General features: G+C 37.0%; 1 long non-coding RNA gene and 1 pseudogene across 1 annotated transcript; one reads left to right on the top strand and one right to left on the bottom strand.

Annotated features, from left to right (window-relative positions):
- The first annotated feature begins 942 nt into the window (after positions 1-942).
- On the top strand, positions 943-4,303 carry LOC107803206 (uncharacterized). Its single transcript, XR_012695644.1, has 2 exons — positions 943-1,269; positions 3,809-4,303. It is a non-coding gene; the product is annotated as an uncharacterized LOC107803206 (long non-coding RNA).
- Positions 4,304-5,155: 852 nt separating this feature from the next.
- LOC107803205 (threonine--tRNA ligase, mitochondrial 1-like) lies at positions 5,156-6,628 on the bottom strand (annotated as a pseudogene).
- Between the last annotated feature and the right edge of the window lie 1,561 nt (positions 6,629-8,189).

Consider the following 8,189-nt stretch of genomic DNA (forward strand, 5'->3'; position numbering starts at 1 on the left):
ATGGCTAATATGTAGTGGTGTAATTGTTTGGAATCCTATGCCTTGTCCATTGGAGTCTTGTCTTGTGGAATGCATAATCTGGCGCTTGGTGAGAGGTTTGGAGGTGCTATTATGTTGTTATTGCCCTTGGCCTTTGGATTCACTTGCACTACTTGCTTATGGAAGTGTACATCCTTCATATATGTAATAGCTAGATCATTAGTTTTGATTTTATCATCTACTATACTAGATAGTAGTAGATTACATATTTTAGATTTATTTGGACATTTTATAAGACTTGCACTTGGCCTTTGGATTCACTTGCACTACTTGCTTATGGAAGTGTACATCCTTCATATATGTAATAGCTAGATCATTAGTTTTGATTTTATCATCTACTATACTAGATAGTAGTAGATTACATATTTTAGATTTATTTGGACATTTTATAAGACTTGCAAGTCTTATAAAATGTCCAAATATATATATATATTAGCCACTAGGCATGCTGCCTAGTGGTATATATATATATATATATTTTAAAAAACTTAAGAAAAGTACCTTAATATCTCAGTACCCTCCCGTACCCTTAACCCTTAATATCCCAGTACCCTCCCCTTAGACAACCCTACCTTAGACCCAAATTAAAGCCCTCCATAATTTGGGCTTTTTTCACTTTTAAGCGGAGCGGTAACCGAAAAAGTATATAAACTTTGTATAATATTTGTATATAATATACAGAATGTGTATATATACAAAATATATACTTTATATTTTTCTATAATTATTTTGAAAGCGGTTATAATTCATTTTACCCATGATTTCCACAAATAAATCCCTCTATCCGTCATCAGAAATTTTTCTCCTCTTCTCTCGTTTGAAACCTTATCCATATCAAAAAAAAGAAAAGAAAAAAGAAATAGATATTCCTTGTTAAATTGCACTCACTTAATGGAATAAAAAAGGACTTCAATTTTGCACCAAAATGAAGTGCCTCAGCCTTAACTCTCCAATCTTACCTAAACATTCAAGCAGCAAATACAAATGCCAGCACCGTAAATCAAAACCAGCAGCTCATTGCTTACTGGAGCAGCAGCCGCATTATTATAATGCTATATTGTCTTGTTTTCCAAACAACCAACATACTGGCTTTCTAAAGGGACAAAAAAGGAGACTGTTAATTGCTCCGCTTAGGGCTGTAGAAGATATATCTATGTCGTCCTCCTCCTCCTACTTTTTCATAGCTGCGGCTAATTCACCGAGAGACTTGTCAGTTTTGCTACAGACAAGGTTTGTTTTAATTCATCTTTGTCTTCCGATTTTGAAGTTTGAACTGCATACAACTCCTGATATTTTATTGAGATGGATTTAAGTTATACTATACAGTGAGAATATGGAAGGGGAGCGTTGGCATAGCTGGTAAATTTGTTGCCATAAGACCAGGAGGTTACGGGTTCGAGCCGGGGAAACAGCCTCTTGCAAAAATGCAGGGTAAGACTCCGTACGATAGACCTTTGTGGTCCGGCCCTTCCCCGGACCCGCGCATAGCGGAGCTTAGTGCACCGGGCTGTCCTTATACAGTGAGAATATAGCAAATGTGATTTGTCAATGCAATTTTACATGCTGCGGTAGGTAATTCTCTACTTCCCATTTACCATGTCAGCATTGTCTTTTTTTTCTTTGGTTAACTAGATAATAATATATGTAAACAAAAAGGAGATTTAAGTAGCAGTATTACAAGCAGGGGTATTGCTTCCCCTCAAATTGTCTGGAAACGAACTAGCAGAAACATAAGAAGTACTATTCGAAATTTCCCTTGAAAATGTAGTTCCTAGAATGTCTGCCCGCACTGGATCGTTTGCAAACACAGGAGGAACTAGCAAAAGTTTGATTTTATCAAAAAGGTTTCCTTGTAGCGGCTTGATTAGGAAGTGCATCCACTACTCTATTTTGTTCCCGGTAGCTATGCACTATGAGAGGGTGCCCAAGTTGGTGTATCAATGACCTGCATTCATGAATAATGGAACTATAAGTCTCGTGTCCATTGTTAAGTAGTCTGATTACCGCAGTTGAATCTGTGCAAATTTCTAGTGGAGTAAGGCATTTTCCACCGCAATCTTCAGCCCCTGCATTAGTGCGCAATTAATTCTGCCAAGGTGTCAGTGGTGTTAAGGATGCTTTTCTTGTAGCCTATTACCCAATTACCTTAATGGTCACGGATTACCATTCCTATCCCTCCTACACTTGAATTGCCTAAGAAAGATCCATTGGTATTAAGCTTATAGAAGCCTCTTTTGGAGGATCCCATTTGACATAGATGATGGTTTTGTTAATAGGTCTTGAGATGTAGTTAGTTAGAAGACACAGTACTCAGTAGTATTTATAACGCAGGTGTTGTTGTTGTTGTTGTTGTTGTTATCGATACGGTTATCATTTCTTGTTAACCATAAGTGGCACAAACCGAATTGGATGATGTCTCTCCATAGGAGATTGTTGTTGTAACTGATATTTCCTAGCTTCTTCCAATTGTTGTTCCAATCGTTTATGGTGAACAAAGTTTGGACAATTAAGCTGGGATGTAATGACTTGAGGATGACAGAAAGCCAGAGCTTTTTTGCATTGGGGGCATTCAAAGAAGATATGCCCGATAGTTTCATCGCTTGTGATGCATTGTGAACAGTTCTTTTGTATGTTTAAAGCAATTGAGTGCAGGTAGGAATTTGTAGGCAGACATCCGTGAAGGAGTCAGAGGAAGAATTTAATTTTATTTGGTGTACTAAGTTTCCAGATACAAGAAAAATCTTTGGTTTGTGGTTCATCAGTGGGCTATAAGGTGATATGCAGAACTTGTGGAGAAGAGCCATTAGCGTTCAGACCCCAAATAGGTTTACCCATGTGCTCACTATTTAAAGGAATATAAGCACTCTTGGATAGCAGCATAGATCAATTCAGTGGGTAGGGTAAAAGATAGAGTATGAATATCCCATATGCCATTCTGAACAAGTTGCTAATCTTAATATTGATGTCAGTTAGGTTAAGAGGCCCATACATTTGAGATCGTAAGGACCAGAATGGGGAATCCACCTATCCTGCTAGAAGTTGACAGTGTTTCCCCTCTGAATGACCCATCTCGTGTCTTCACTGCATGTTCACCAGCAGGGGCAGATGTATAGGTAATTTAGGAGGCACGTGAACCCATGGTCTCTCTGCCAAACTTGATATTTTATGTATGTGTTTTCTAGAATTAATCTAATATTATCTGTTGGCACCCATGCTCCACAAAGGCTGAATTGTGCACTTGGTTGAATATTGAGTTATTTAGCTAAAAGAACAAGGAGCAATTCCCACTTAGTACTTTTTTTCCTCCTTTATTTAGTGATGCACCCATGTTTTAGAAATCCTAGATCCGCCTCTTTAAATCACGAGTTGTTTGGAATACACTTAACATGACAACGTAAAGCTTATATATTTACTTTGCACAAAACGAGAACTCTGTTTAAATTATAACTCCTTCCATCCAAAAGTATTGTGAAATTGGAAATAGAGTGAAGCATCTAATTGAAGTGTGAATTCAAATAACTTTTAAATTTAACTAACGGAGTGGTATATATTTAAAATTAAATTATTTTTATTTACAAGTTTTTCTATTTGAAAAATTCATATCGTTCGACTCCTCTAAGAATAATAGCCTAATATGAAGATAGGATAATGGGAATACCAAATCTTTTACAAGCATTAGATTAGAGAAAATAAAGTACAATGTGACTTCAGTTTTCCCCAGGATAATGCGTTTGCTTATAGTTTCCTTTCTGGAAAATTGTGACGACAGTGCAGTAATGCTCTTTATGTACTGGATTGCCAACTTTGTGGTGCCGGGGATCATCTTAAAGGATCTTCAAGATGACAGTACCACTAGGGATAAGAAGACTGATGAAAAAGATATGTAAGGATAAGCGAGAAGCAGAAGATCGTTACAACAAGAAACTGGATTTGCAGTGAGAAAATCAATCAGGGTGAAGCATCTGGGTACCCCATCCGCTGTTGTCAAAGATTTGTTTGAGGCGCACTTACGTCCTGAAACTCAGTTAAAGCCGAACTGTGCGCTTCGGGTTGATATATTAACTGTATTGGTTAGTATTGTTATCTTTTAAATCAAAGTCTGAAGCATGTTTTATGAAGGAATCATATTTTACAGTTTGGTAAAAGCAAGCTGAATGTTTGCTGATAAACTTATGATAAATTTTACCACTTAGTAAAATATGAATTACATAAAGGCGAACTGGTACTTCTTCCTGGCTATTAGTAAGGCAATCTTGAATTTCTCATAGAAATAATGCACCCAGTCGAGACTGTTTTGGTTCACTTTTTCTAATGTTGGTACCAGAATTATGTATCCTTAGCAAGACGTTTTCTAAACTTTGTTAGGTTCCAATATCAACTGCACAGAAAAGAATTACACGGCTTAATGGTTATAACACGTTATGCTGATATGATGTGTATGATGGCCCATATTTATTCCTGGGATGCCTGTTCTATAATCACCATGTTAGCAACAACAACAAAGAAGAGAGGGTAGGGTACTTGACTCTTATTACAATATCCTACCTCTGCAAATTCCATCAAATCTTTGTACTTGGAATGCTTTTAGCCTTCCATGTTTGGGTCATTGTTATTTTCAGATCGTAAGTTAGTTCCAGGTACTGACTTGCTAGTAAACATTCCATGAACATCTCATGGGCCTCAATCTTTTTGCGTGGTACTTAACTTGCAGAAAGTGCTAAAAGCTAAGATGAAACGCGTATGTGAGGGTGAAGTTGCAAAATGTGATTCTTTTATATGCTGAGATATTTACAACAGTGCTTGTGAGCTTCTTTTGATATTGCAATTTGCAATTGTGATTCTCCATTCTTGAATTATTCTGATATGCTGAAATTTTCGCTCTTATTACTATGACTTGTATCCAATTTTGGATCGTTTGAATAAATACTTGGTGGAAGATGAGAAAGAGAACTGGATTAGCTCAATTGTAATGCTTTTTTATTTACTGGATTGCCTACTTTGTGGTGCGGGGGATTATCTTACAGGATCTTCAAGATAACAGAGTACCACAAGAGATAAGAAGACTGATGAAAAAGAACTATGAAAATAAGCAAGAAACAAAAGATCTATCGTTTGTACCAAACAAAACAAAGGAAAAAAAAAAAAAAAAAAAACTCTGCTAGACTCTCAACTCTTCCAGATTAAAGGGTTCTTATGATTGACTGATTTTTCTGTTGAATATATTGGAATGTTTGAATATAACACCTCCTACTGAAATGATGCAACCATATCTTTGAGGTGAAGGAGGAGGTCACCAACTGTCATGACTTGATGATCACGCTTGTCTCTCACTCTAACACTCACCTGCCCACCTCTGGCTTCTGCTTCTCCAACAACAAGAATATAGTTATATTTTGCTTCTTGAGCCTCTCGTACCTTTTTCTGGAGTGTTTTATCGCTTGTATCAACATCGACATAATAACCAGCATCATGTATCTGCTTCCGGAGCTCAAGCGCGTACGACTGCGATTTGTTGGAAACAGGGCAGACCATTGCTTGACGAGGACTAAGCCAGAAAGGCCATTTCCCCTCAAAATGCTCACAAAGGATAGCGAACATACGCTCAACAGACCCAAGTAAAGCTCTATGTATCATAACTGGTGTCTCGTCACTTCCATCTTCTGCTTTATATGAAAGTTCGAATCTTTGTGGAAGTTGGAAATCAAGCTACAATGTTGCACACTGAAACTCTCTGTTCATTGCATCTGAAACAGTGATATCAATTTTCGGACCGTAAAACGCTCCATCTCCTTCCTTTCTCCCCCACGGCTTTCCGAATTCCTCCAATGCTTCCACAAGAGCACCTTCAGCTTTTTCCCAGGTTTCGTCGTCTCCCATAGAGTTTTCAGGCCTTGTCGATAAATTCAGTTTAAAAGTTAAACCTAATATTTTATACACACAACTCATGAAATCTAAGACATCCTTGACTTCATCCTTAATCTGTGACTCCCTGCAGAAGATGTGAGCATCATCCTGCTCAAATTTCCTAACGCGAGTTAAGCCGGTAAGTGAACCACTGATCTCATTCCTGTGAAGAACCCCAAAGTCAGCCAGACGAAGTGGTAGCTCCCTGTAGGAACGACCACGGTGATTGAATATTAAACAATGTCCGGGGCAGTTCATTGGCTTCAGCGCGTATTCTTGTTTGTCAATCTCAAACACAAACATGTTGTCCTTGAATTTTGCAGCATGACCAGAAGTTTCCCACAACTTCATCCTGTACATATTTGGACTCCAAACCTCCTCGTACCCTCTCTTCCAATACTTACTCTTTATGAAATCCAGTAATCTGTTGCAAATTCGAGTACCATGTGGAAGAAAGAAACAACTTCTAGGGCTTAATTCATCAAAAAAGAAAAGATCCTGCTTGTCACCCAGCTTTCTGTGATCGTAGTCCATTACTTCCTCCGACTGTTTCTGATCCATAATCCGCACGTCCCAATTTAATAAGTATGGCTATTAAGAAGAAATCTAGCAAACAAGAAAAAGAAAGAGGTAGGAGGCAACCACAAGAAGAATAGGTCGTAACACCCTATTTATAATGGTGCAAAACCTTCTTTGAGTAGAAATTGTAAAACCTATATTCAAATAAATTAGCAAATATAAAATCCTAAACCAGTTAGGTTTCCTACTCTTTCTTTAATTCCTATGTGAACTAAGTAAACAAATTAACAAAATTAATATAAATCTTAGAAAAGTTACCAAAATAGTATCAACCTCAATGGCAATAACGTTTTATCTAGGCAGAATACATAGTTTACCCCCGGAACTATGGACCAAATCCCTGTGACACACCTTTTGGGAAGAAAAAATTACCTTACACACTCAACCTTTTCCGAGTGTGTCTAATACACACCTCTTTAGTGTTTAACCATTTTTTTCTCAGCAAGTGTAATCACGCACTAATAATAATGTGGCACGTGTGATTAACCTTTTGTAAAAAATAAAAAATATTTGAAATTATAATTATATCCTAATTGCCAAAATATTCTTCCATCTTCTTCATCTCCCCCAAGCTATACCACCATGGCTGCTAACTCTCCAAAGCGAAACACTGATGCAAAAAGAAAAAAAATACCACTACCTCATCCTACCACATTTAAGACCCACCACCCTAACCGCATAAATTCCCCGCTAATCTTCATTTTCTTTGCCCCATTCAACACCCCGACAGTTTAAATTCACTATTACTCTCTATTTTTTTGCCGTGTTCAACATTCCACCCATTTAATTATAAAACTCAGATTTGTATGTGCTATAATTTTGAAAACTGGTGGTGTCTATTCCAGTTCATGAGATCATAGACAAGGTCTTCGTCATTGCCATATATAAATAAGACTTCAGAAAAAGGACTGCATATCAAAGTTGTTAGAGAGAAAAAAATAAACCCGATTGCGATTATTCTGTATCTAGTTTATCAAAACTGTAAAAAGAGCAATCATTCTGGGATTAAATCATCTTCCTTATTATTTCAAGAAGCTAATCAAAATCTAAATCTGAAAAATACTCAATCTCAAAAACAATTGTCAATTTGGAGATTTGAATCGCGAGTCATAACCAAAATATATTGGTGTTCAAATATATATTGGTGTTCAAATATGGAAACTCTGGTTCTTTGTATTTTCTCGTTCCCTTTTAGATCTTGGGGGAAAATCTGGTGGGGTGTGGGGTGTTGTGACAGAAGAACCTGGAAAAGAATTGATGAAATCTTTTTAGAAAATAAAAAAATGAAAAATGAAAAATCTACACAAATAGTTTCCAGATGACGATTTAGATACAACATATTAACTCTTCACTCGCCTCTTATGCGTGTAAATCACGAGTGTAAAAGTAGTGTGTATTAGATACACTTTGGAAAGGTTGAGTGTGTAAGGTAATTTTTGTTCCCAAAAGGTGTGTCACAAAGATTTGGCCCATAGTTCCGGGGGTAAACGATGTATTCTGCCTTTTATCTACTTTTTTTGAATTAATAAACTATGGCAAAATGGTCTAGGAGACACTTGTACTTGTTCCGGTTTGTCATCCCGATCCCTACGCTCCATAAAGTTTCATCCGAACACTTCAACTTAATCAAAACAAGACTTTTAAACACCTCCGGAATCGTGTGATGC

The sequence above is a fragment of the Nicotiana tabacum genome, chromosome 10 (assembly GCF_000715075.1).
Source record: "Nicotiana tabacum cultivar K326 chromosome 10, ASM71507v2, whole genome shotgun sequence".
Lineage (NCBI taxonomy): Eukaryota > Viridiplantae > Streptophyta > Magnoliopsida > Solanales > Solanaceae > Nicotiana > Nicotiana tabacum.